Genomic DNA, 27,434 nt, shown 5'->3' on the forward strand with positions numbered 1-27,434 from the left:
CACCTGGACACAGGGAATCCTGCCCCAAGGGCATCTTTGAGCAGGGCAGTTAGGAAAGAGAAAAAGAGACCAAACTGAGTGCTGAATGTCATAAAAGAAACGTTGGCGTTTCCTCACTGCTGCGCTAATGCGAAGTGACTGATCAGAAGCACCTGAGCTTCACTGGCTCCGTGACCACATCAAAGATATCCATGAAGTTCATTAACGTAACTCATAAGAAGGCATTTTCATTTTCTTCCATGTACAGTAAGTCTTCCTCTTTCGATTTGAAATGTAATAGTGAGTGATTGAACTAAATGCTAACCAACTACCTCTAGTTTTAATATCATGTTTTAGTCAAAAATAAACATTGTATGATCATTTTAGTGTGTTTGTACCTGAAATGGGAAATCCAGGTCGAGAAAGTAAAAACCCTGCCACAGTTTGGCTTTAGCTACAGTTGCTTTTACTCAGCCGGCAGGTAAGAAGCATTTTGTGGCTAAAGCCAAACTCTGGCAGGAGTTTTACTTTTTTGACCTGGTTTTCACATCTCTGGTTTGTAAACACACTGCATATACTGTATATATGACTCTGAAGGAATTTTAGCATCGTTTGCACATTGTGACATTGTAGACCTCTAAAACTGGCAATCCGGTGTCACCATGGCAACTAGAAATTCCTCTTCTTACCAGTCAGTGTCCCATCCAAATGTTTTGAAGTAATAACTAACTTCATCTGGTTAACTGTCTAAACAATTTTGAGACGATTGAGATGAATTGGTTCTAATTATTAAATGGTAAATAGGCCTACCACATATTAGTGAAAGTTGAAACAGAACACTTCAATAATATTTTGTTTGCTTTATTTGAAATCCCTTGTGGTGTTATAAAGAGGCAGTGTTAAAACTGCCATTGTCCAAATACTTCTGGGAGTAAATTCCTCTTGCCTATTAATAGCCACATGAATCAATTTGACAATACGTGGAGAATTTTTAAACATTTTTTTAATCAACATAATGCTCTGAGTGCTTGTAAAGACAGCGAGCGTATGAGGGCTTGGCAGGAGAGCATTTTGAAGAGTGAAGACAATGACTGGAATGAGTGTGTATGCATCTGCATGTGTGTGCGTATGCGTGTGTGTGTGTGAGTGTGTTTGTGTATGAGCGTGTGGGTTAATGGGGATCCATGAACAACTGAGGAGTCCGACTGTTAGACAATTACAAGAATTCCCCTCAACATTCTTTCTGACATGAGAATCTCTCTCTCTCTCTCTTGCACACACACGCATACACTCATCTGCTCAGCTGTCAATACCCTCTCCTCATCCTCCTTCCCTCCTTCGGAGTCCACACCACTCCAATCAAATTGTCGGTGCCTGTCACATGACCCGAGGTAACCATCTCATCTTCTTTGTTGAGCCTATTTCACTTAGCATCTCTGCAAGGGAGACAAGATTCGACATTCAGTATCCACTAATTCATCCTGTGTATGTCCTTAGTCAGATATGAGAGGCTCCACCTCCCCTTGACCTTGAACAGGGTAGGCGGTTTAGGAAGTAAAAGGACGGATAGTTAACAAGATACAAATAGCTCGCTTTCTTGTCCAGCGCAAGTCGAGTGCAAAGCGCAGTCCAACACGTGTGACGGTTCTTTATTTGGGCGTTTTGCTAGACTAGCGCGGATAGAAGAGGGCATTTTAATGAATACACACTCACACGCACACAGACACGCACATGCACATACACATAGTCACCCACATACAAAATAAAAAAATAAAAAATAAAATAAAAAAGAGAGAGCAATGATGATGACATGTCAAATCGGTAAAATTACCGAATGAACAATACTGAGCTCTCCAGAATTTTTTTTTTTAAAAAAAGAGGGCATTTGCGCTGTTGTGCGCCATTGTGGGAAGGAATCAATTTCCTGCCAATCAAAAACGGCTCCCAGATCCTTCCCTTGAAATTCAGAGAGAGGCGGAAGGATTCGCAGAAGTCCATGTTAGAGATCACTGTTCACTTAACAGTAACATGACCCGCAAAAAGGTCATCACTTGCGGATGGTGAAAGGCCATTGTTTGGCTTTGCCAAAGTCATGCACTTTACTGCTTGTTTTGTTTTTAATATCGTAACTCGTAGCAAGAGATAACAGAAGCCTTCTCAGAAAAAAAACCCAATGTGATAAGAAATTTCTTTCAACTCTATTTGATTATTGTATTAATGAAATGCCATTAAATTTGATCAATGGGAGCATTACTTTCCATGACAAAATTACATAATTTGTCTAATTAGGGCTGCACACTTAATTCTAAATTTCCGGCCCATTTGGTCAATTTAGTCTTTATTCATGTTTTCTTTCGTTGAATTGTGCTGTTGACAAATATTTAAGCCATATTTAAAGTCTGGGCTCTTTGAGTGTTCCTTATTTTCTCACAAGACTTCAGGCATGTTGACACTTTTGGAAATGAAGTGAGCTGAGGATAAGGGGATTTGTCACAAATCCCATCTGTCATCTTCCTAAATGGTCTCATATCTCAGTTTGCATGGTTGGATTATAGTTCTATATTCAGAAGATGATAAGTACATTACAGCGGGTTGGAACCATGTACAGATATCATTTTTACTTCTTACATTATAAATTGGTAGTAAATGAAGGAATTGCTGCAATGTATTTCAATGTAGTGCATTGTGTTTAAGGCATTATTGAGAAAGTTTGTCCTTTCGTCCGAAAAGTCACACAAATGGAAGTTTACCTATCATTACACTAGATGTTAGCAAATTGCTAAATCTTATGTAACTTTAGTTACCAAAAAGATTTATCCCATAAATGTGTTTAGCTTGGTTTGTGTGCTTCGACTCAACTGGCAGATTAACAAAATCCTCTCCACGTGATGGTTTGAAATAGTGGATTGTTGACTGTCTTTATATGTGCCCTGTAACTGACTGCCGACCCATCCATCCATCCATCCATCCATCCATCCATCCATCCATATCATGATTAGATTCACAGGTCAACTGACTTTGACTTTGGGCGACAGAGGCGGTGCATCTAGGACTGGTCGCCAGCCAATGAAATCGCAAGGCAAGTTTAAGGGTAATAATTTGAATCTAAAATAGTTTGAGTTTGTTGAGTCTCCTGCCTAGATTTAGTCATAACTGTTTTTATTTACTTATTTCCTCAGTAGAACTTTTATCGATGGATGTGTCTTTGTAAGTGCTGTCACAATTTCTGCTCATGTCATCATGTCTAAAGGACCTCGTCTGTTTCCACATCAATGGGCCAGTGTCTGGGGTTGAAGTCAATGTGTATTGGATGATATGCTGTAAAAGTGTTAAAAAGTCTTATCTACTTCCGGCTGTCATCATGTGTATTGAACTCAGGACTGGGGGCTGTTTCCTGGGGGGGTTTCAAGATATTATAAGAATGCTGTGTGTCCGCTGTAACTACACACTAGCGAGAGGAACTGCAGCCATTTGTCTGTAAACTTGCTTGTGTCCAGAATATTCTGTAAAATAAATCCTTCGAAGGACCTGTTCACCGATCTCCAGTCTGTATTCAGAAAATCAGGATTCTCTCTACCCGAACAACAAGAACACGCGGAAGACAAAGATATTCTAACAAATTATTTCAGCGTAGTTGATTATCAGAACATCTTAGGCACACACATCTGAATCCGTTATCAAAAAGATATGGTGGACAATTGTATGCTTTCGACAGAAGACAGTTTGGGGGAAGAAGGCCCTCTTTCAGGTTCCAACATCTGTGTCAGTAAGATGGGGGCTTTAGGACCCAGATGCGGGAAGGCAGAGGTGCAGTCCAAAAAGAGGTTTTAATTTCTAATCAAAAAGCTAACTTCAAAGTGCAAAAAAAACGGAACTAACAAAACATGAAGCTAAACATGGCAAAACAACTTAGGCAAAACTAACAGCATGACATGGATCCTGATAAGGCAAAAAGGTCAGCGTGACGTGGCGAATGACTTACGACAGTGACAACAATGAACCGACATAGACAGGGGGGAGACAACCGACTAAATACACCAACACTAATGACATAACAAGACACACCTGGCTGAGGGCACTGATTGGATGACACATGAGGGTAATGGGGAAAGGTGGACACAATCAGGGATCAGGGTTGACAAAGACACCAAACAAGGAAGGGCAAGTGACCTGAAACGAGAGGAGTCAGACTTTTCACAATAAAACAGGAAATGACAAGACAAGGGGAAAACACAAGGAAAACAGAAGCTAAACATGACAGGGAGTAAACAAGACTGAAAATAAACATGACAATCTGACTTCACAAATATTCACTTAGACACTCTGAAAAATCTTGTAGAAAGTCTGCTCAGAAAAGTGATAGATTTTATATTTTCTTCCATTTTTACTATGACTCACAAAGTGTATAATGGCACCGTGTGCAGTAATAGCACAAAAATTCTTGGCATGGGTGTGACCACTGTGGATCAGATCAGACAGGGCTCACAAAGCCTTTCCGACAATGTGACACTTGCGGCCACGCTAACAACCACTGACCTTCTGTTCGCCTACAAAGGCTTGCATTTATTTTTAGCATTCCACACCGTTGCTGCGGGGACAGTTGGGCGACTGTGACCTGTGCCATTTGCTTTCAACGAGAAATTGTGATCGTGTTTACAGTAAACGCCAGAACAAATGGAAATATTTACAACACAGTGCATGTTCTGTTGTCAGGACTTTACTTGCGACTACCTCATTATCATCTCTGTATTTTACCTTTTTTTACACACACACACACACACACACACACACACACATATATATATATATATATATGAATGGTGTTATGTTGTGGCCGACGTGAGCTGGGAGAAATGGCATACAATAATGAAAGAAGAAACGAGGGAACAAAATGCAAACAAACTGATGAGACAATGAGACACACCTGGACATGCCACAAGTAGTGAAAGGCAGCTGATTGGCTGACACAAAGAGCGAGGCTGATGAGAACAGGTGGAAATGAAAAACCTGATGATCAGTGAGGACATGAACAAAAAGACAAAACCAAATCTAATCAAAATAATGCAAAAATCCACAAAACATGAGTCATGACCATTATTATTATTATTATTATTATTATTGTTATTATTATTATTGTTATTATTATTATTATTATTATTACAAAATCGTAGTGTCTGGTGTTCTAGTATTTTGCTTTTCTCTAATTTACCTAATTCCACAATCAGTTCACTTTGGGTGCATGGAGCTTTGCCACCATCAAAGAACCAATTAGCAAGAAACACTCATGTCCAATTAGTGGCTGTGTGCAGGCTAGACTCATTAAATGCGGTAATTATTTAGACAGGATGAATGGTCATCTCTCTATGTGCATGTTATAGCGTTAATATAATTAACTATGTGGACTAGATGATGGGCCCCGGGATGTTAAACGGGTTCGATTGGTACAGGACCTTTTTACCCTCAAGTGGGCTTTGTGAACATGTAAAGAGTTGAATAGAATTTCTGCTTCCTTCTTTATAAATCGTTGTTCTGGGATAACATTACAAAATACCTTCACTTATTGTTTCTCATTAAACAGCGCTAACAGTCGACATTTTTTTTGTGAATGTGTTGCTGCTCGACACCGATTCATTTCTTGCTGTAGTATTTATAATGCTTGGGTGGGTAATTAATTTCGCAAAGGGGCCACATGGGAAAACGCTTGCCGAGGGCAAACGGGGTAGGCAAACTCGGTCCTCGAGGGCCGAAGTCCTGCAGGTTTTGGAGGTTTCCCTCGTCCAACACAAGCTGATTCCAATCAACAGGATTGTTATCGGGCTCATGCAGAGCTTGCTGATGAGCTGATAATATATCAGCTGTGTTGGAGAAGGGAAACTTCCATAACCTGCAGGACTCCGGCCCTCGAGGACTGAGGTTGCTCACCCCTGGCTGCTAAACTCAACTTTGTCTATATTATTTTTTAATGTACAGTATTTAGAAAAGCATATTGTCTTGTTTAAAAAAAAATGCTATCCATATAAATGGGGTATGTATTGATCTAATTAGGAAATGCAAATTAACCGTTCCTAGTCAGGACTCCTAAATATATAAATAAGTGGGATGTATAACATTATTGAAAATGATGTCTCCATAATACAGTAATGTTTTATAATATATCCAATACTGTACATACAGTACATATATGAAACTGTTGATTTGCGTACAGACTTATCAGGCCAATTATTCTTGACCCTCTGCCGTCCACCATGCAGGAAATAAGGACGTTGCTAACATTAGGCCCGTTGTTGTCATTTTTACTCGTCTCTATTTTAGAAAAAAATAATCTAAATGGGGCAGAAAAGTTGCTAAATATAGCAAAAGTTTTGTTAAGTTGGCAACACTTCAGATCCAAGTTTTAGTGCTTGCTTGCTACCTTACCTTACCTAGCACAACTTTCAAAATAAAAGCACAACATATTTTACATTTTGCTTTGACTTTATGGGCACTTAAAGGTGGCCGGTTAGAGACTTCGGACGGGTTAAATGTGGGACAAACTTTGCCCAGATCTGATGTAATACATACGTATATGGGACTTATATGTGGGAAATGCTCAGATTTTCTTTCCATTTCGTGGGTGGGGTTTATATACTGGACCATGATGCTCAATAGATCAAATATACAGTATTTGAATAGGGAGCATTTGCTTTATGTCCTCCAAATGGTATCATGGCCCGCCCTATGCTTTGTGAACTGATGCCAAATTCTACACGTGCGTGTTTTTGTGTAGCCTCTCTGGCTAGTACACAACTAATTTACAGCTTTTCCCCCCTTCGCTTTTCTCTTCAAAGCAGTGCCGTGCGACCACATATTTACAATGGCATTAGGAACCACCAATTTCATGAACTTTTTTTCACACACATGGCAAGGCAAGCAATTTGTGGCCGCAACTTCTGCTGACTGATCCGGTTTATCGTATGTTGGGTTTTCTCCAGCTGTTCTCTTCCACGGGACACCGTGCTGTGCTTACTCCATTTTAAACATATTCCATAAGTGACATTTTTCTTTCATATGCTGTGGCCAACCGACATTCCTTCAATATTTCTTCCAAAAGAGCACTGCGGGGCTTGCTAGTTTGCATGGAATCATGTATTCACCCTTGTACATGTGAGCTCCTACGTGCGTGCGCGCACACACTTCACTTGCATGATAATAAAAAGCTGCTGAAACAACTGGGAAGTATGTGAAGATGGCAAAAAGTGAAGAGAGGCTAAAAAATTAAAACAAATATCTGCACAGTGCAAAGCAGATGTCGCAACGAGAATCCCGCTAATGATCAACAGATGAGTATGAAATGAGACACATGCGCACTCGAACCCCGCTGCATCTTTTGATTGCAGGTTTAGTTGTCACAACCAGTGGTGGTTTTAAAAGGAAAAAAAATAGCGCTGCACCAAACACTTACAGTACGTAGTGTTGGAGTTGTGCTTTACTATGTTAAGAGAGGCCATGTTGCGAAAGCTGTCTGGTATCTTTGTGTTAACAGCCTGGTGGTTCCATTTACACAACGGGAAGGACAACAAGCCTCCACGGATTGGACGTACATCAGTACCTCTGTGGTGAGATCATGCTGTGTGGTTGCAACCAGGTGTCCGACAACGTGATGCCTGATGAATTACTCGCACTGGAAATAAGATTATAATTTCAAAGAATCCATTACTACACACTACTGCTGCTTGATGACTAGGATCTTGACTTGGTTATTTTCACTATTTGGATGCCAGAGTCGTAATATGTTCAAATTGAAATGTTAGCGTTGCTCACATTGCAGACTATAAAGTTGATCCCAACTTGTCATGGAAAATGCTAAAATTAAAAAGTAGTAATAGTTGTCATCTTTCGAAAACATTTAATAATTGCGATAACAGTCATAATAATAATAATAAAAATAATAATAATTAGGAGTATAAATTGACTAGCACCTGACGATTTGATCCAATAGGTCACATTTCGATACCGATTAATCCCGATACAATCTAGAAGTTGATTATTGCGGGGGTTTTTTTTAACCCAAATTTAGAAAATGCTAATCAGTAAACTTGTACATGTACACTGTAAGATTTGTATTAAAATGTAATTATTTATCTGAAACTTCAGTATTATAACTGTGAGCCACTGTATTTAATTAAAGCAAAACAAATGAGCATTTGGCTATCGTTGATTATGGCGGCACCTTAGGACAAAAGCGGTATTGTTTTCCCTTTAATTTCTCTTGAAAGAACCACATTTTCCATGAGGACAAGCGCATCTCATCGTGAAATCTGGATGTCACAGGCGCCCGTAGTTGGACTGAATTAACATTGTTTCCAGTGGGTATTTTCTATTTTTTTCTTTGCACAGCCCTGTTACGTTTCTCAAGTATGTTAACAGCAGATGGTGGTTGTGATCTTACCTTCTTTATTGTATACAGACACAAACGCTGCTCTCCCCCCCCTCCGTCTCTTCCTGCGATCCATTACCAGCATTCGTAAACATGAAAGCACACAACTTTTGAGTGTTGCGTGGCTGGTCGGGTTGGTGTGGAACGGCGAACTATCAAGCTGATGGCTATTTATTGCTACCATGCAATTTTCCGATAGCTAACGTTATCATAATTATTTTTGATTTGAGCATGGAATGATACCAACTAAAAACAGCGTCGTTTGGAAATCCCCGTCTTCGCCTTGCCATGGCGTGAAATCCTCCAGGTAGACTTTTTTTTAATCATCATTATTATAGTATTCGTTTCTTGAGGTATTTTGTAACCTCTGCATGATAACAGTAATCACGTGTAGACGTTTGACTCGACAAAAAAAGGACGTATGCCGTAAAGCAGCCTGCACGTTTGTAATTTTTGTGTGTGTGTGTGTGTGTGTGTGTGGCAGAGTTCACACCATCCACCTCAAAGTTGTTTAGTGACAGTAAAAATGATACAGACCCCCTCAGGCCATGACAAAGGTTTCATTAATCTAGCTGTAAATCAATGTTTCAATCAGCTGAATTATGAAAATATGAATTGAAGGTTCAAATCTTATTTAGTATCGCTTTAACAAACAGGTTGCAATCTGTTTCACGTTTGAACAGCATTGAAATACAAATATTCAGGCTCATTAGTTTTACATTCTTCCATGCTTCAAGTGTGAAAGCTACACCCCCAGACATTTTGTTGGATATTTCCATCAACAACTGATGTTTAAACATCGATTTGGCCGCAGATTGAAACGATACGAGAATTGCGTGCTGTAATATTGTGATATATTGCCGAATCAAGTTTTTCAACACCCCTTAATACTACTACTACTAATAATAGTTTACAATAACATTTAAACTGTGTAAATATATACATGTAAATGTTATAAGATACAATACATGAGATTTAACTTAACTGTCAGACAAGTGTAAAATGAACAAACGATATGATTCAGGAGTAAGGAGCTGCTAATTCTTTGTGTCTATTGCCCCCCCAACAACAAAAAAGCTAACCGTGCACTCAGAATTATTTTCATTTTTTCTTTCAACATTCTGCATGCAAAGCATTCTGCATTACACAGTGACACAGCAGTGCCAATAAAGATTTGTCCTGGAAACTGTTATAGAGCACATGTTGGCTCAAGGAAAGCTTCTGTTTGCCTTTTGAAAGGCAGTATAGACACTGTGGATAATAAATAACAGTGGGTTGGTTTGAAGTGGTAATATCTGTGTGATGAATCTTCATTCGAAGCATATGAGAACACTTTGTGAACGCAGATCAAGTTTGTGCTCTTTGCGTCTCGAGACGTCTGTGTGCCGCAAAGTGGTTATACGCCATCCTCATCGTCCTCAGCGTCTTGACTTTGTTATTTGTCATCTGGATGACAAAATATTGTTCTGTTCAGGTCACGCATGCTGTTTGTTCTTGGGGAAGGAACACTGATAACGTTGCATTGTCTGGAAACATTCATACAGTATGCGGCCACTTGTAAGTTCTTCAGGAACAGACAAAAGGCATTTTCTCACAATTATGTACAAAATGTTTGGCTGGCTTGCCTTTGAGTGTTTTTGCAAAACATTAAGAACAGCTTGCAAACAATTTCAGAATAAACATAATATAAACAAAAACACTAAAGACATCATTCAAGCCATTTACCATTTTGTCAATTCCTCTGCCTTTATAAAATGACATTGAAGTTTTTAGCCGCGGTTCCACCGCAGGACGTTCGGGTATGGGGGGAGGGACTTTCACAGGAACCGTCCTCTCAGCCGGCCCGCTTGTGGCCGTGTCTCCACTGCGGAGTACGACCCATTTCGCGACGTCACCAGTTCCGATCGACACGTAAACGCCGTGCGACGGTTTCTCCCGTGATGTCACCCAAGCACCGCGCGATGAAAATCACGAGGAAAGAGAAAAACTTTAGGTGGTTGCTGTTTTTCTCTACTTTATATTTTATGTACTTAGCGTGGATGGATGGTTTGAGTGAGAGGAGACGGCGTTTGGATGAAGATTTTGAAAAGGCTAACAGTAGAGTGGAACGGAAATAGGCAAAGGATTACTAAGAGAATTGTTTTGGTGGAGACTTTTTTTTATTTTTTTTTAAGGAGAGCTCAGTATTGTTCATTTGATTTGACATGTCATCATTGCTCTCCTTTTTTATTAAAAAAATTATATATATATATATATATTTTTTTTTTTTTGTTTGTGGGTGAGTATGTGTATTTGCGTGCGTGCGTGCGTGCGTGCGAGCGTGTGTGTATTCATCAGTTCACCTAAAACCTATTGAAAAAAATCCCATACTAATAATATAATATAATAATAAATTGCCAAATGCAGAAACATCAATGTAAGTTATCACGATGTGGTGGCTCTCGCTAACAGGCAGAATTAAGTAACCAGAATTAGGTTAAAAAATTCTATATACGTAGACCATGTTTCTATAAATTTTGATATTTGGTTTTTATTTGAGGCAGATATTTTTTCCATTAAAATGTGATTTATGAGGAGGTTAGACCATTGGTCGATATTCAGAGTTTGTTTATTTTTCCAGTTAACAAGAATTTTTTTTTTTTGCGATAGTAAGGGCTACAAGTGTAGATTGCAATTTTTTTGAAAGTTGAAAGTTTTGGTGGAGACTTGCATCATCGTCGCGCATGAAGGTACGCAAATTTTTTATACTAAATAATTTTTAGCCAATCAGCACGAAAGCCCGATCGGCAGTTTATCGGGCCGGCGGAGTACCTACCCTCGAGTAGGACCTACGCTCGTCCCCATAAGTTCCTGTAAATGTGGCCCGGTTGGGAAGGCTCCTGAAGTGGAGACGCGCACATACGGGGCTGGCCCCGTAAATTTACCCCGAAGTTCCTGCGGCGGCTTTTGTTTACTAGTTGCGACATCAGATAACGGCAGAACGCTCAGCCTTCTACCATCAGGAAGTGTGTGTGTAAATCTATCCACTAGTTTTTGTCTCTCCTCATGCTGCTTGGTCCCCAGTCCCCCCCCCCCCCCCCCCCCCTTGACACGTGTACTCCGTGAAGTGAGATGATGGTGGTGGGGGTAGTTTTTAAAGAGGCAAGCCAAAACAGAGGGAAATGACAGTTTGTTTGGCCAGGACAGTCTAATACCGAGAGCGTTCTAATCCTGTTCCACTTGGCCGACAACCTGCAACCTCAAGGCGGATGGATGGAGGAAGCCAGGGAACACAGAGGCTGTGGTGGAAAAAATGATATCATTATGTACAGTATGTGGGCTAAACTGCTTTGACCCAATTCGCCATCATAAATCAAAGAAACGACCAAGTTATTCTTGAAATAAACACTTCACTATAGTTCTATGAACTGTGGTCCAACAATTGAAGACACATTATTATTATTGTTCGCAGTACAATATTTGTACACAACATTTATTTCAAGACTAAAATAATCAAGTTGGCGTTGAATTTAGCAGATCGGTAAAATCATGGCATGTAACTTAAAAACAAGTGGCGGCAATTATACGCAACTGTTCGCTATTTGCGGGCCACGCCAGCCCTTAATTTGTGGGGCTCGACTGTAATTATATTGCTCCAAAAAATAACACAAATGCAAATGGAACGTGGTAACATTTTGCCTGTATGAGTTCCGGATGTGTTGTATCTATTTGTTTTGCATATATATTGTTCTCAGAATGCATTGTGTGGCGCAGTTAATAAAGTTATAAGGGCGTTAGTCCATGTCATTGTCATGTCTTTGTGTTATCAGTTATTGAATGTGTGTCATATTTAACACCATAGATTAGATTTTTAGATTTTTAGATTTTTAGATTTTTAGATTTAGATTTTAGATTTTAGATTGTTAGATTTTTGCTAGCCTATGTTTTTTTTTTTTTTTTTTTTTAACAAACCATAATTTTAGGCTGTGTGTAAAATAATGACATCCAGGGCTTTTCTGTAAACAAGTTGCATTGCTCATCTGAGCATTGCTTGTGAAATTACGAATTTACATGTTTTGATTGGTCCGACATTACTTACAAAATCATCTTGCGGGCCGGATTAAACCCCATAGGTTTGACGGCCCTGACTTAACTTCTTCCGCTTCAGGTCAAGCCTTGTGATTTATTGAATGTTTTTAAATAAGCATGATACATGAAGTACTTTTTTTTTTTATTGTTTTGTTAATTGGGACATTTGAAATAAGAGTGGCATCAATAAATTAAAGTTGTTACCAGTCGTCTGATCATCCAATCAGGAAATGTCCTTAAATAAAACATCATGGTATTTATCACAGAGCCTTAACACTTAATAATTGTAGACGGATTCCTGGAGTGATCTTCTGCTTCCCAAGTTATTTTAATCGACATATGTTTGACTTGTCAAAAACAATACATCTACATTTCTGCAGGGTTGCTAACTAAATGTAAAATCAATTTTCTGCTGATGGAGGATCTCCATATGATGAGCGATGATGTCAAGATATTCTGAATAAATGAGCTAATGTCTGAAAGAGCGCAACGTTGTCATCTAGAAGCTTTGGCTAGTCCGTGACATCTGATCAAACTGTACTTTTGCTTCGTGTTTTTGTTCAGGTTCCAGCTTTGATTTGTGTGTGTGTGTGCGTGTGTATTTGCACACTCACTATGTTTGGAAGCTACTCTATGGTAATCACAGATGTTGCCTCTGTGATAGCAAGGCGTGTTGCCACGTTTCCGTGGTAACCGCAACTCATCCGCTTTCTTTGTGTACGTGATCGTGTGCTTGTGTCCTTTTGACCTGCATTGTGTCTCTAATAAATAAAATTTTACCTACCTGAGCTGCTATTATCCACTTGAAACCTTTTGAGCGTGACACTACATTTTAAAGGAACATTTATTTATAACGTGCATGTATGTAAACTCCTGTAATCTTCTGCATAAAAGACTAGCTTTAGAATGCAAGAAAATTCGAGAGAGAGAGAGTGGTCTAAAATAAAAATAAATGCTTGTTGATCATAAATGTTAAACTCCCTGATTTGTTGGAATTTAGATGTCTCTGGGGTTGGTGAAGGACTCTGGTTGGTGGCCTGGTGGGTGATGTCTGGTCGGTGCTGGATTTCACTTTCCTTTCTTTTCTTTGGTCCTTCCTCGGGTTTCCTGACGGCCTCGCGACTCTGGCTGGAAGTGTTCGGTTTAGGTGAACGGTATGGGATTTTTTAATAGGTTTTAGGTGAATTAATGAATACACACACACTCGCACGCACGCACACACGCACATACTCACCCACATAAAAAAAAAAAAAAGAGAGAACAATGATGATGACATCAAATGATGTCAAATCGGTAAAATTACCGAATGAACAATACTGAGCTCTAAATAAAATATAAAAAATAAATATATGAAAAAATAAAAATAAATGTTAAACGTTCGCTATTTAGTCCGATCACAAATCTTGGTTGTCAACACGGAGATAGCCAATTAGGAAGAAGCTCGCAGTGTTGCCAGACACAAATAGAGGAGCAACTGGTTACGCTGAGGGTTTGTATAACGTCCCACAAGTCATTCACTACAGTATAGATGACAAGGAGTCGGCCTTGCAACTGCAATGTAGTTATCAGATAAGCTCAGAGTTATCATACCGTCTTCAATTTCTTCATCTACTCCTACTTTTTCTTCTTTGTTTGCATTTTGCGCCAGTCTAAATAGGACCCCGTGGCACCAAGTTGGCTCTTACAAGACATCTGGTTTGGGGGAGGAGGTTTGCAATTGTCTGCAGGGACATGATATGTTTGTTGTGTGCTGTGTTGGTTAATTTGAGTACACTGAAAGAGCAGTAAGGACGCATTAATAATAATTTATGGTATGGGATTTTTTTTGTTTTAGGTGAACTAATGACTACACGCTCACACTCACGCACACACACACGCACATACACATACTCACCCACATACAAAATAAAAAAAAGAGAGCAATGATGGTGACATGTCAAATCTGTAAAATTACCGAATGAACAATACTGAGCTCTGCAGAAAAAACCCCTGAACTGGTTGCCAGCCAATCACAGGGCACACAGAGACAAACAACCATACTCACAATCACACCTATGGAGTGTTCAATTAACCTGTCATGCATGTCTTTGGAATGTGGGAGGAAACCGGAGTACCCGGTGAAAACCCACGAAAGCACGGGGAGAACATGCAAACTCCACCCAGGAAGGCCGAAGCCCGGACTCGATCTCACGTCCTCTGCACTGGGAGGCGGACGTGCTAACCAGTCAGCCACCGTGCTGCCATATGCAAAGATATTGTTCATAAGATAATTGACATAGAAAGTAGAATATAACAATGAACACTGTAAAGAAACAGAACAGAGTGCTTCATGTTACCATTTTTAATGTAGCATTTAGCCTACTAGAAAATTCAAGAAGACCTATAATATATTTTTATTCAAAAGACAAATCAAGCTGACAATTTTTTTTTATATCATTGACAACAAATGTAATTCTGCCACAAAGAGAAATTACCAGCAAGTAAGTGGCCTTATATGGTAGATTTTTTTTTTCTTCTTCTTTCTGGAGAGCTCAGTATTCGGTAATTTTACCAATTTGACGTCATCATCATTGCTCTCTCTTTTTTTTTTCTATATGGGAGATTTCTGACAGCGACACACTGTCAACCATCTCTCGGTACCCCCTTCTGCTTGACACCCCCCCCCCCCGCAATCACCTGCTTTTCCTGTCCTGCTGCCACATCACTGCCTGCAAGAGTTGATTGTGAAAAAATTGAAGTGAGTCTTAATGCTTCAAATGCCTCACTTGGGAAACGTGTTCCTGGCAGAAGTAGTTGGTGGGCAGGCGGCAATGTTAATGTGTGAATGAATGCTCAAATTGGGTATTGCGCAAACAAAAATGTTTGACATGATAAGGCTGATAGGCTAATTATGTTTAGGGCTGTACAAATCAATATTTTTGTGGAGATGCTTTCTGATTTGCACACGAGCAATGTTTGTATTAGGTCATCCCATATACACTGATATTATTACTGCATGATATATTATGGACAAATAAAACTTGTCATCAGCTGATCCCCCATTTTTGTGTGGACAGCCCCGAAACTATACATGCGAAAGGTATCAGATGAGATGAAGAAAATGGCAATAGTTATCACAAGCTATAATCAACCTAACTGAATTATCGTTAGACACAATTTACTCTTTGCTTTTACTGCATGAAGGGTAAGGGCTGACACGTGTGGGCCTTTAGATGGTAAATATCAGTGTTTTAAAGCCTTTATATTTTAGTAGGTAGTTATCCTGCCCCCCACCCCCCCACCCCCCCAGACATTAACCCTGTGATCTTAACCAATAGCTCAGGTTTGATTAAAGCAAAGAACAGAATTACAGGGTTGCTTTGGAGTCAGAGTGCTGGCATGTTTTTATTGAAGTGCAAATGAAATTGTATGTCGTCTGAATGCAAAAGCCATGTTTGTTTGGAAATGACACAGTGGGGCTTCAGTTGATTTCATTTCAGTTTTGCAGTGCATACAGAGACACCTTTTATAAGCCAGTGTTCAGCCAACTAGATTTAATAGTGGTGGGAACTAGTGCAGAAATGTGCATTCCGCTGCGAAATAGTGCTTTGTATGTGTGTGCGTGTGTGTGCATGAAAGAGGCAAAGCCGTGGCCATGCAAGGTGTTCTAATCTACTTTGTGACCTTCAAAACATGCTTTGCAGCACATGCGGGAGGTTTTCCTCAATATTTCTTTGTTTTGGATTAGAATCATCTTTATATTTTTGGCATTTCGACTTGCTATACCTGTGCTGTAATACCTGTGATTCAACTGGTCTCTGTTTGTTTGCTGTTTGTACACCAAAAACATTTAAGTTAGATATTAAAAGATGAATATGAGAAAGCACTTTTTAGCATTCATTTTCATACATTTATATCTGGATCTGATCTGTCTTATGTGTTTGGACTGCCAAATAATAATACAGTACACACTTGAAAGTACAGGCACATGTTTGCGTTATGGGTCCTGTTTAGCACAAACTGCAGTCAGATGCCGGATGACGTAGACGGGTGTCGTTAAAAAGGTGCATTTTGTGCCGTTGTGGGAGTGAACACAGCCAACTAACCCCCTGGCCCAAAAAAAAAGCAGCTCAACTAATTCCCTTTAAATTCAGTGCAGGAGAGCCACAACAGTCTTTGACATTGCAGAAGCAGAAATAGACACGCTGGGGTCCAGGCAGAAGATCAAAGCGCGCAAAGTACGTATAATATATACACCAACTGCAGCTGATTCCAATTTACAGGATCCCTTGAGGACCAGATGTCGCCATCCCTGATGTATATAAAGAACTGTAAGCAGACCTCCACTTTCGGATAATGTAAAGTTGACCAGGGCAATCACAGATCACAGAATCTGTCTGCCTATGCTTCGATCAAATCCAACAAGTTTGCGCCACAACTTAGACCTGCTTCTAGGGAGTCTAAATTATAGCCTAGTTTCTGTCACCAAGTATGCCACATTTTCAAACATGATAAAGTAGACTTGCCCCAACACGAAAATGAACTTTTATACTGAGTGCAGGTCCGTCTATGAACATTTATATATGTGTATGTGAATGACCTAATGGATGTTTACACTATTTGCATGCGAATGGCCAGACAAATATTTGGATAACATATGTGAACAGACACACAGATCATTGTATTATGTGTGAATGCAGATGTACAAAGACCACTGCTTAATTATCATTTTGTTTTATTCTGTAGGCAACTGACAACATAACTCACAAATCCCAATTAGAAATGTTGACATTTAAAGCACTAATTTGAAGATAATGAAAAATGTCAAAATACCAAAAAAGACACAGAAGACACATGAATTAATTGACAGACAGACCTTTAAAGTATGTGTACCTATGTCCGAAATACTTTACATATATAATACATTAGATGTGCATTTAACCTTGTTTGAAAAACTCATGGGTTGGTATGTTTGGTGGTGGTCTTATACCCCCTGTGACCCTTGCAACCAATTTGAGTGTGATGCATGCCTTTGGAGGTGTTCGTCCCGTCTCTGAGCCTCCTGGCACCACAGTCAACCCCTTCTCACCAACCCCGCTCTCCCCTTGCACTCCAGATCGCCCCACCTGTCAACTCCATCCTTTCAGTTGGGCGTGATCACATCAAAGACAAATAGGGAGGATTACAGGTCCTGATGCCCTCAAGGTTTCCCAAGAAAAGGAAGACCCCCCCCCTTTTCGCTCTTTCTAACTGTAACACTCTTGCTCCTTTTTTGCCTTTGCGGCCCTTCTCTATTGGGGCCCCAATAATCCCTGTGGTGTCAAGGGGTCAGGGGACCGTGTCATGGACTACCTGCCAGGACACATCACAGAAAGCTGTTGAGAGCTTGCACGCTTAGTTTGAAGACAAAGACAGATCCTTTGACACAACAGTACATTTACTCCTTGAGATGGTTTTTATGAGAATCTAGTAGTTGTACTTTGTAAGAAAAGTACTGTATTTGGTGGGAAACTGGCCTATTTTTGGCATATTTATTACTACTTTAAATAAAGCCTGCTACAAGCAGAAAACTTCGTATAGTTCCCATTTTGTTCAGGAGCAAGTCTTCTATACTTTACTATACTATGCTAACCCATTTGTGCCAAAAGTATAGTTGGCAACTTTGTTTTACACTCATGTCACCATTCATAAAATGCAAAATGTTATTTAGAACGACCTTTATATGATGGCAATGGCTTAAGTGACGTATGCACAATACAGTGCAGACATTTGGGCCCAATTTGTTGGGATCAATTCTGCAAAGGCCCCATCAGTGATAGCATCAGAGAAGATCCAGGCAGGTGGCCCCCGCCAGGCCAAAGGGGGTTGTGCCCTGGCGCTGCCAAGGCATGGAGGGCCCTGGAGGGTTGTGCTTGCGCTGTCCTGCCCGGGGGTCGACGGCTTCACCTCTTTGGTGGAGGTTTTTCATATATGCCAGATCCACCACACCAGCTTCTACCGAAATTCAAACACAATCTGCTTCTTCCTCTGGTCGCTGAATCGGTGGAGGCTGATGTCTGTGGATCTCACTCTGCTTCATCTATCCTTCCTTCCTTTCTTTAGTCTTTCCTTTGGTCTCTTGAGGTCTCCCTAATTTGTTAGAATTTAATATGCTTCTGGGGTTGGTGAAAGATTCTGGTTTGTAACCCTGTGTGTAGCAGGGGGTGTTTGGTCGGTGCTGGATTTCACTTTTCTCTATTTTCTTTGAACACTCCTCGGGTCTCGGGATTCTGACGTATTCGGTTTTGGTGAAGGGTATGGGATTTTTAATAGGTTTCAGGTGAAATAATGAGCACAAACATACACGCAGGCACATATGCACACACGCACATACTCACGCACCAAAAAAAGAGGGATAAAAAGAGAGCGATGATGACATGTTGAATCGGTAAGATTACCGAACGAACAATACTGAACTCTCTCAGAAGAAAAACAAAAGAGAGAAGATCCAGGGAGGGAATGCCGCTCCAACCATGAACCCAAAACGAGGCCTGATCTATGCCAGTCACTCACAAAATAACAAACAATAAAAAAACAAAGACTTCTGCAAATTAGTTACTAATCCAGCTAACAATTAGCCTAGCTTCTTCTATTCCTTCTACTTACTACACATTCCTGCACTGTATTTACAAAACAAGCTAACAATTAGCTTAGCTTCTTCTATTCCTTCGACTTCTTCGTCTTCTTTTTATTCCATTACAGTCTGGATGACCATGACCTGTAGCACCATGCTGCCTCTCATAGGTCTGTTTTGGTACTACAACAGCCATCAGGTTTGGGTGATGGGACTCGCAATTGTCGGTGGAGATGGCACTTGACTTGTCCTTTTAGCTGGGAGGTTAACCTATAAATGATTACTGTCTTCATCTAGTGCAGTGTACCATTTCTTTATAGTAGTCATGTCTGATTCTAAATGGCTGAAATATATTTTCTAGGATCAGTGTATGAGATCAGGCTCCAGCATGGCTGTATATCTTTACACTGTATATTTTTAGCCTGCATTGCAAGTGGAGGGAAGGAAAACTTCAGTGCAGATGTAAGTGTACCGCTACACTTGGGCCAGCTTTACAGAATTGCTGAGACGATTATAATAATATCCTCACAAAAATGTTTGCGTCTTTGGCTCTTATGGAACAAACTATTTGCTGTACTGCATGTGTCAAATAAGCAATTGTATAGTTGGATTGACGTAATCCACATTTTGTAGGAATAGGAATAGGATTATTCATACCTTATTTAGTCACAAAGCACAGTCAGTACATGCTTAACTGTAACGTGGCCAACAGTAATTGAATCTGTTTCCCCCCCATTGGTTTGTTTTGTGATTTGCTAAATCTTTCTACACATCTACAGGTGGAAACAATGTGGGCATGTCTCCATACTTGATCTGTGTGGAATTTGCATGTTCTCCTCTGTCACAGATGTGGTGGAGTGTGGACAAAAATGCAGGGAAGCAGTCCCCCCCCCCCCCCAAATTTTTTTTTTTCAAAAACAAAAATGCAATCAAAGCACTGGGAACGATCATAATAATACAATAAGAAAGTTTTTTTAAAAAAAAAAAGTACAAAGTAGAAAGGAAACGGGGTATATAAACTCACAACAACAAAACATATAACATGACTGGCTAAATGTGTAACATTATAGCAACATGAACCCACAAAGACTGAAAGAAAGCACAACTAATGCTGCATTCGAGGAAGGTGGGAATTTGGATTTATCCCACTTTGATTGTCTCAGTTCCAACCTCAAAGCAATCGAGGCAAATAAACAATAAAGATGGTGGAGTCTGATAAATTGTTGTTCTGGTTAATGTAGTCAGTACAATGTTACTAATGTCAAATGACGTAATAATAATGTAATAATAAATAGTAGAGAAAAACATGTTTATAATCATGTAAATTATATTTTGTCATTCAAGGTTTGTGTCTCCATGGGGGTCGCCATTGTCAAGTGACCTCAGATTGAAGTCGTCAGTGAAGTCGGTCTTTTATTCTATTTTATTGTATTTTTTTCTAACCTCCCTCCCAGTCCAAAGGGGCGTTCCAGTGCACGAAGGTGGGAAAAGTCTGACTTCACACATTCCTCGAATGCAACATAAATACACGCAAACTGATGAGAACACGAGCTACATTTGGACAAGACACGAGTAAAATTTGAGATGACATCATGACATCCGCCATATCTTAGGACTGTTACATGTATATCATGAGTGGGTCAAAAATGTGTTACTAGTGAAGAAAGAATGCTATAAGAAAATATGCAGTACAATTGTGGAACGGTAACTGATCAGTCGTAGCCAATCCTTGCACAATGACAACCAGAGCAGTCTGGTTGCGATCGGGTTAATTTCCTGAGAAAAAAAATAACCTGGATGAAATAAGAGCATGTCACGGATGGTGTAGTGGTACCTTTGCCTCACTTTGGTGGCTGCAGTTTGAGTTCACTTTCAATTCAGTCATGATGTGAATACACAAACTGACTTCCACGAAACTTTGAATGGTTTAATATACTCCCCTGCGGATAATAATCTCCGTAGCTCTCCAAACCGACATCGTTTGTGACAGATACCTTATCATGTGCTGTATGATTACACACCGTCAACCAAGAAAGAAAAGTCAGACTGGACTTGTCCCACAAGCCAACTCATTCTATTTCTAATCACCAGAGTATTTAGAGAAGGGCACTCTGGATAAAGATCAACACAAACAGGACGTAGTAGCAGCGAAGCTCAGGGAAAGATTTGCAGATACGAGTCAATGACACATGCTGGTGTTGATAGCTTGTTACCTGATAAGCTAACTTCACATGGAGTCGGAGGAAGCTAATTGTCATTTGTATCATATGAGGGATGACATCATCCTATACATAAGTCGAAATACGGGCCAAGTGGGAAAGAGTGATTGGGATGTCGTCAAGCTGTCAAAACCAATTAAGCAGATGTTCTTTTTGGCGACTTATTGCCATGACGTGAGAATCATCAGTGTGCATTCTTGCAGTTTTTATCTGCTGATACAGTGAAAAGAGTTAATCACTTTATATTAAGTCACAAAAATATTCATGTTTGTGTGATTTGTGTTTCGAGATGTTTTTAAGCAATGTAACTTGGGACATGAGTACGTTCGATACCACTTTTTTTCAGATCGATACCAGTATTAAGACTCAACACTTGAGTAGTCAATGATATTGATACCAAGTACCGATACCACCAGTACTTTTAATATATAACCCCGCACCCCCCAAAAAGACAATAATTACCTATTAAAACCTATATATTCTAATATAGCATTTTTCTTCAAATTGCATGAAATGAATGTCAATTTTCTATTCTTCTAATTTCTCATTTGTTGTTCCTGATTATAAAACCAGCCACAAGAGAGAGAAAGTAAAAAAAGGCATTTTTATACAGTGAAGTTATAGCGGCAAAGTGCCCACTTCCACTGGCAGTGTGTTACATCACACAACGTTAGTCTTCATTCCTTTGGCAGGTGCTAAAGTTCGCCCGGCAACCCTCAAACAAACCCACAAAACGAACGCCCACCAGGCAGGGTATAACGCCCAGTGAGAGGTCATGAGTTTCACATTAGGGGTCCGGGGGCTCACTGCAGTGTGTATGCGTGTATTGTCTGCACAATATGTGTGTTGGTGTGTGTGTGCACGTTTTATTTTTATTTGCCTCTCCACCCCCTGCTGACCTGTCCGTCATAAAGCCGTCTTAATGTCTTTACAGGCTGTGATCCTTACAAAGACTTTTGTCTCAAGCCTCTCTGCTTTTGCAATAGAAAAGGAATCAGCTTCAATGGGGGGGGGGGGGGGGTGTCATAAGTGAAGTGCTACGATCCTCACGTTTGGTGCGACTTCACAATTCTCCCTGGGAAGGATCATTGAAATTGCAAAGAATGGCAACATTTTTAAATATTTGGTATGTTATATAAACCAAAATAAACCAATTTTTTTTTTTACAAATAATTGTTTCCCACAAGACAATTTCATTTGGAGCATGTTAACATTTTGTGAGTTTATGACTGTCCTCGATCTTTCTTTGTGAGTCAAGCTTCTTATAGTTCATAAAAACTCATGAAAAAAACTAAAACTAAAATTGAAAAAGAAAAAAAAGAGTGTTTAAAAATAAATAAATGATACTATTACTATTTTGTGGTTACATCAAAACTATTTCAAAGTAATTCTTAAGTCCTAATATTACATAAACAGGTTAGTATAGTTAACGAAAAGCAACAAAATAAATAAAACTAAAATTGAAAAAAAAAATTGTGAATGAAATTTGAAAACGTTTTGTGAATGAAATAAAATAAAAAGAAGAGTATATACATACTATAATCACAGTAAACAATATATAAATTCTAAAATAAAGCTAACACTATTGGTATTTCAAGGCAAAAATTTTGGGTACGAGCAAGCTTAAGATTTACCGCCGTTGAGCACAATTGGAGATATGAGTTAATTAACCTACAAGGTCAGTCACACAACAAATCAAACAATAAAAATATTCATTGATTTAAAGTATACAACAATTAGATGTTTATTAGTCATGAAATGACTTTTCTGAAAATGTTACATTAGCACCAATGCTAGCGCTAACACAAAATCATGGGCGTCACCATGGCAACAACAGACACGCTTGTCCTCATTACAAGGCAGTTTAGCAACCATGATTTTAAAACTGTTGTTTGAAGATACAGTGGTGAATTCTGTGCTTTGCCTCCATCAGAGTGACCTTGCAGTATCTTCATTCAGAATTTGCAAAGCAATGATTTAAGAATGAAAAATGTGACAGCTGGTTACAAGTAAGCATACAGTACTGTGCGGACACACACACACACACACACGCACACACACGCACACACACACACGCCCCCGCCCCTTTCCACTCCCCTTCCTCTTTCATCCCACCTTTCCCTCCTCCCTCTTTCGCTCCATCCCTCCCTGCCTCTCCCCTCTTGAATTAAATCCATTATTCCTGCCTGCTCTCCCTCGGAGCACTTCAGCGCGGTTCTGCGCCGTTCTGCTCCTGTCTGTGTGCGTGCGTGTGCGCGTGACCCTCACACACGTGTATGTTAAGAAGACTTTTGTGTGTTTTTCCAAGTGGAGTCGGAGTGCGGCCGCTCATCAGTGAAAGTGACTGCAGGATTGCGGAGTACCTACTCGTGCTTTATTTGGAAGCTTCTCTGAGATAAAAACGGAACTTTTTTTGCAATCAGCTGCTTTTTCTTTTTTTTTAACCCTCTACGTACATTTTCTGTCACAGGATTTTCTTTCTTTTTCTTTTTTTAACAAAACATTGGGATTTGTATTTTTTTTAATTTTTTAAAGGAACCACTTCATGGTGTGACTGAGTTGGGTATCTGCACTGGAGTTGCTTGACTCCATTCGAACTTTCCTCTTCACGGACAAGGTGCACGATGGGTGTGGAAAATAAGAGAGAGAAATGTTTGATGAGATTTTTTTAACAATGGATTTGCGAGGCTCATGTGGACACTGATCCAAATCTTGGAAGTACTGAACCCTTTTTGGTGGTGGCTTTCCAGAAGCAAATGGACAGGTGAGTTTATTCGGACTCTAAGGCAGGCGGACCTGCCCGGTCCTGCACGGCGTATTTAGTCAGGGGAAAAGTGCTATTAAGGGATCTTGTCTGGAGATTTTGTTTGAATTGGTTCCAGTCGGAAGCCGTTCTGAACTCAGTGCTGCTTCTGGATTTAATATGGCAGACATGGTGGTCCTGCACTTATTTATTTACTAACAACACTTCATCAGCATGGTATTTAAAACAGTTATGATTTATTCTAACAACTTTCAGTAACTGCCACCCTGGCAGCTGCAGTTGTAACAGTTTCCACACTTCTTCTGGGAAGACTTTGTACATACAACATTTTGGCGTGTGCGTTGGATTTGTTTTGTCATGAAAGCAGAGGTTACTGATGTTGGACCAGAGGAAGGGTCTGCTGTTAGATGGGCTTGCTCTTTGGCACCAAACTCATAACAGGTCGTCTTTATGGACCGTGCTTTCTGATGTTCGGATAATGTTGGAAGCATGCAAGTGTCTGAAATGTCTTGCCTAGATGAATAATTAAAAATCATGCACAAGCAATCAGCATCAAAACCGTTTTGTGTAATATAGCGCACATGATATCAAACCACATGCCAATGGAGCAAGAACGGACCAAATACAGTATTTCCTTCCAGTCATAAACCAAATCGGAATGTTGCATAGTCATAGGGCAGTCACATCTGTCTTGGAACAGTGATTTGATCCATGATGTGATGCAACTTGGCATTAGTGCATTTTGTCAGGAGACCCACAAACAACAAGCATAGCTCAACAGACATACGCAAAGTCTGGATAAAGAAGAGAAAGTGAGACGTTGAGAGGCAGCAAGCCCGGCGGTTCTTGAAAGAGCCACAGAGGAGAACATGAGCGTGTTCTGCTACTTGCTGGTAAAGAGCCATCTGGACCACAATGCTTGATGGAAGCTTTCCCAGAATACAAACCAGCGGCTTGCATTTGTCAGATCAAGTCAGTTTTGGTTGCATCAGACACTGATAACAAATCCTGACTTCATATAAAATACTGAAAATGATATGATACTTTACCATAATAGGACAACCACTATTATTACTAGAGCAAACAAAAAAAACAAATTGGCAAGTAAGCCAATGAGATGAAAACCTTTCCATACTAAAGCGTGGATGCTATACTTATCCCAAAGCATTTTTCCATGTGCTTTAAATACGTTTTGTCATGCTCTTCCTTCCTCCACTCTGTCAGCATATTTGAGCTCTGATGTGGTTCTGTTGCTAATTCTTTGATTTGGGATTTAATCAGACATCCCAACATGACAGGATTTTGTAGCACTTTTTCCATCCCTGAAAGACACCAATGAATGAAGTAGTGAGCCTTTACAGTTATCTGGACTGAAGGTACTCTTGTGCTCCCTCTAGTGGCCACAGGAGCTTCACCAGGCATGTGGCCTTCACACACTTCCATGTATAACAACATTTTTTTTCAAAAGGTTGCGTATGAGCTTTAGGGGAAGAAAGAAACATGCAATTTAATAATTTGTGTATTTTCTCCTTTCAACACAACAATACTAATACAAAATAACTTGACACATGATCATTCATTGTGTCCTTAATAATCCACTTAGTGGCCCTCTGTTTCAGTTTTCCTCCTCGTCCCTCTGTCTTTTCATTCGTTCAACACAAGGAGGCTATAAGTCGTGTTGCATTGCAGGCTGGGAAACTCGCTTTCTCCCATAAGACCGCACAATTGGCCCTTTTCTCTCAGTTACCTTTTGTCTCAACTCCCGCTCCTTCTCTCATGCATGCTGACAGACTGCTGGGCTGAAACAGGCGGGATGTCGCGATTGTCATATCCTTCTCCATGTGACAGTGTGTATCTTAACGAACATTGGAAACATGTTTTGTTACATTGCATCGCCATTGTCCAAGGGTTTATTAAATTCCAAAGTTCTGCCACAGAGCGCCCCGTTGACTCAGAATTATGAGGCGGACGAGCGGTTTTGTTTTGGTAAAATACTACTAACCGTAGATTCCTTCCATGCACACAAAACTAGTCATACACTTGTAATGCTATGTGAAAACTAGTGTCATAACCTCACTAAATGTAATCTGGGACGAACACACCATTATGCAGCAAACACATTAAGATTCTAATCACTTGTTAGCTCATTTTTATATGTAAGGCGGGCTGCGTTGATGGTGCTGTTTTGGTTATCAACATAGTTTAAATGGTCTCAAAAGTTAATTCTCCTTCTCATTGTCCTTGTTTGTGCAGAAGTGTTTCATTTCTACTGATGTATCGTGTTAATTGTTTTATAAGATGACGCTTGATACAGATGTGCTTGAAAGTTTACATACCTTTGGGATATGTATTGTAAACTACTGAGCACAACTGTAAATGTATAAAAGCTAATGCTAGGAATCGTCACCAAAATTCACAATAACATCTCCTGTCATGCCAGCTACGACCTCTGAAAATATCAACACAATTGCTGCAGTATTTTTGATTTTATGGACATTAAACCTTTTTCTCACCATAGTGCTCATAAGTTTACATAGCGATAGGGTATGTAAACTTTCAAGCACAACTGTAGGCTATATGCATGCAGTGGTGAGTTGCATCAGATACGTGGATAGTCCAGTCATGATGGGCTCCTTTTTCATGGTTAGCATAATTTCCAAACTATTGAGCGCATCTGAATTTGAGCCACACTCCCCAAATTAATAAATAAATAAAAATGTGTAGATATATTGTCTATAAATAACAGGTGTCCACGTTGTATCATGGACTATTTACACAGAAAGGCGTTGTACTGCATATTAAACAGCCACTGTGATGTCAATTTCAGTCACTAGCAAATAGCAAAATGGCCGCCTCCTGAGATGGATTTTGCTGTTTTATTAATTTCATATTTCACAAACGCGATATTAACTGAAATGTTGCGTTTAGACTAGTGGGGCTGAATAGAACATATTATCCTAAAGAACATTTTTGGGTTGACTTCCCCTCTCAGGAAAAAAAAAAGTGGCTTATAGAAATTACATTACATTATTCTTCTTACTACTGTTACTGCTACTACTCTTTCCTCTTTGTATTTTTTGTCAGTCTGGATGCCTTTTGACACCACGCTGCCTCTCACAGGTCAGTCTTGGTACTACGACAGACAAGTCCGATATTTCCCTCCTCCCAACACATCTGATTCATATGATCAGGATGATGATCAGGCTTCTGCAAAGCATTCTGATGAACTTATCATTTGATGCAGGTGTGTTGGAGGAGGGAAACATCTCAAACAGGCTGGGTAGGTGTTCTCGAGAAGCGGACTTGGGCACAGGCCCTAGGGGTATGTAAACTTATGGTGAGGAAAAGGCCCATAAAATTCAAAATACTGTAGCAATTATTTTGATATTTGAGTGA

At 39.8% G+C, this 27,434-nt stretch overlaps 1 protein-coding gene across 2 annotated transcripts in view; it reads left to right on the forward strand.

Annotated features, from left to right (window-relative positions):
* The window catches only part of sema3b (sema domain, immunoglobulin domain (Ig), short basic domain, secreted, (semaphorin) 3B), a 73,994-nt gene that overhangs the window by 18,949 nt on the left and 27,611 nt on the right, over positions 1–27,434 (forward strand). Inside the window, exon 1 of one of the 2 annotated variants that reach the window (XM_077576873.1) lies at positions 23,472–24,038. The exons of the other annotated variant lie outside the window; for it this stretch is intronic. The gene's annotated coding sequence lies outside the window, so the exon portion shown is untranslated. Of the gene's footprint in view, positions 1–23,471; positions 24,039–27,434 lie in introns of those variants that run through there. 2 annotated transcript variants of the gene reach the window in all.

Source organism: Vanacampus margaritifer, chromosome 1 (genome assembly GCF_051991255.1).
Source record: "Vanacampus margaritifer isolate UIUO_Vmar chromosome 1, RoL_Vmar_1.0, whole genome shotgun sequence".
In the NCBI taxonomy this organism is placed as follows: Eukaryota; Metazoa; Chordata; class Actinopteri; order Syngnathiformes; family Syngnathidae; genus Vanacampus; species Vanacampus margaritifer.